A 3,294-nucleotide genomic window follows, 5' to 3' on the forward strand; every position below is an offset into this window, starting at 1 on the left:
ATTTAATTTAATTTAAAAAATATTTCTTCCAAAAACTAAATATAAAAAAAAATAACAGATAAAATAACTTGAAATAACTCATGCTATTTTTTAAATTAATAATAAAATATTATAAAAATTAAATAAAAAATAAAATAACTCAATTTCTAATTAAATAAATATTAAAGGATTTCATCCACTTTAATGTGAAAAAATGAAATTAAAAAAAAAGTTATCAATTAAAAAAACTTACTTAGCAAACTCATATGAATATTTTAAACTTGAATTATTCTTTCAAATTCGTAACTCAAGAAACCTGAGATCTAAGATTAATTATAAAGTTTATTTACAATCATTTTAATATTGAATGATGAAATAAAAAAATATATTTTAATATTAAATGATGAAATAAAAAAATATTAATTTAAAAATTTATCAAAATTAAAAAAAAATAACTATGAAAACAATAAAGATCAAATCTAATAAAATAAGTATAAACACTCTCAAATTTTACGAAATACAATTCCTTTTAATATTTTTTTATGGTAAAAAGTTAGAATTTTTTATTTTATCTTATTAAAATTCTAGCAAATTTTTTTTGTATTTAAATAGTATTATATTATCGACCATGAATCATCATTCTCAATTCTAACATTATAGTATTATAACATCAAATATATTCAAGAATTTTGTCAATATTTTTTAGTATACATGTTAATGATATAATTTTTTTTATCAAAATTTTACATAATCATTCTTAATTTTAACAATACATATTAATGATATAATTTTTTTTTATCAAAATTTTACATAATCATTCTTAATTTTAACATCATATATTCAAGTTTTTTATGAACATGTCTCAGTATCCACATTAATGATATAATTTGTTTTTCTGTGAACATGTCATCCACATTAATGATATAATTTGTTTTTCTTCAAAACTTTACACGGGAATAAATGCACATATAAATTTATGTATGCTTAGTATAATGGGAAAATTAATTATGGGAAAATTAATTTAAATGATAAGAAGAAACATTATTGGCATAAAAGATGAGATAATATCATAATAAGTACTAATTCATATATTTAATTACAAGATTACTTAATGATAACCAAAAGTGAAGCCTTTATTATAAAACTTCTAATATAGCTCCGATAGGATTTATATTACATGTCAAAAGACAGGTTACAATTAATATATTAGTTCATGGAAAGTTGTGTTCCACCTGAATTATTATTGTAATACATGGAATTGAATTAATAAGTAAGGCAATCATCAATTTTATCTGCATTCAAAATTTAGATTTTTAACATACAACACATTAATTTTCATATATCTATCATAATATATCATACAACTATCTATGACAAAATCATCAATTATTAGATATTCTAGATATTCAAGCTAATTTATACACATTTCAATTCTTGATCAACACTAATTTGACGCTATTAATAAGAATTAATCATTTTAACACTCTAATCATTAATATTTCGACACCATTAATTCTGTGTTGGGAATTAATCATGTTAACACTTTGATTATCAATATTTTAACATCATTAATTATATCTTAAAACTTAATTATTTTAACATTTTGATAATGAAGATTTTGATGCCATCAATTCCATCTTCAAAGTCGATCAATTTAATATTCCAGTTGTCAACATTTTAACGCCACTAATTTCATCTTAGGAGTTGGTCATTTTAACTTTCTTTTACCATTAATTTGTTTTGTTTGCAACTTAATAACAAAAGAATAAGTCTTCTATATTAATTGTAACCTCAACAATTTAAGTAGTTTATTTAAATATGATTAGGAAGCCTACCTGACGTCGATGCTCAAGTGAAACTCCTAGTTATTGTACGGATCATGCAGCCTCTCCTATGTAGTAGGAATAATTGTTACACACGACTCGATTTCTACAGGGATCTCATTTATCTAATGATTCATTTTAAATTTTCAGTCTTTTGTAATAAAACATAACATTCTTTTTTGTTTTTAATCCATTTGACCGTGACCCATCCTAAAGAGGAAAAAATGTTCTTTTCTCGTATCTTATTTGCTTCTTACGCATTCATGCTAAGCCATAAATTCTAAGAATATCAACACTTCAAATTTCTGTTCCAACCCATGTTTTCTTTAAATACTTGTTCCAACACTTCAAATTCAACATTTTTTTTAGTTTATGTTTAATTGTCTCCCTCCACCTTCAAGTCTTCTTATGGCTAGCCTTAGCTTATGGTTCTCACCTTAGTATACTTCAATTTATTTTTAATGTGCACTCTACAATTTGTTATTTTCTTGTTAATAATTCTTATTTACAACATTAGTTTCCAAAATATTATCATGTATAATAACCCTACGTTCTTATTTGGGGTTTTCATCCCTTGCAACATAACTTAAAACAACAATGAAGAGTGAAGAGTTGTTCTTACCAAATGAATTACTCAAGGATTTTCTATTTTTTTTTTAGAACTTTCTATTTTTTTCCTTCTTATTCTCTCTCTCAATATCTCTATTTTGTGGCTTTTCTCCTTACACTCACTCTTCATTCATTTTAACATAATGTAGGGATGACATGCAAGATAATACTTTGCTGGAAAATTTACATAAAAGAGGGCTGATGGGTGCTATTTTGACCGGTAGTAATGTGAGAGGAAAAATCACCCTCTTTTCTCTTAAACTATTTATACGTCCTCATAAATAAAGTTAGGTCTTGTTTGGATGTGCTTAATTCATGTTCCAGTGTCTTTATGCTGTAAAATGGTCAGTTCATCATATTTATTTCGTGTATCCTCTCTAAAGTTTATTCATTTGACTTTTACTAACATTTTACACTTTCATATTATGTTATTTGTACTTGGTAAAAATATTATGCAAGTCATTTTTGTGTTCAACTCTTTAATGTGGCTTCATGCGGGGTTTTACAAAGAAAAAAACTAAAAGAGCATGAAATCATTAAAAAATAAATTTTAAAAATATCTCAAATAAAATAAATAGTAATCAAAAGAATGAGAATCAAATGTGGAGGATGAAAAAATTGAACAAGGATGAAATTGAAGAAAAATTCTGATTTTATAAATTATTTCAAATAAAACAAATAGTAATGACATGACCAAAAAATTGATATTTTCTCCCAAGTGCAGGAGTATTGAAGTAATAAATAACCCGGCAAGACTAGGGTCGAACCACAAGGAGATTAATTGTATAAATTATAGATAACAATAATATAACAACAACAACAACAATAATAATAGTGGTGGTGGTGGTAGTAGTAGTAGTAGTAATAATAATAATAAAGAAAA

The sequence above is a fragment of the Populus euphratica genome, unplaced genomic scaffold (assembly GCF_000495115.2).
Source record: "Populus euphratica unplaced genomic scaffold, PopEup_1.0 scaffold480.1, whole genome shotgun sequence".
Taxonomy (NCBI): domain Eukaryota; kingdom Viridiplantae; phylum Streptophyta; class Magnoliopsida; order Malpighiales; family Salicaceae; genus Populus; species Populus euphratica.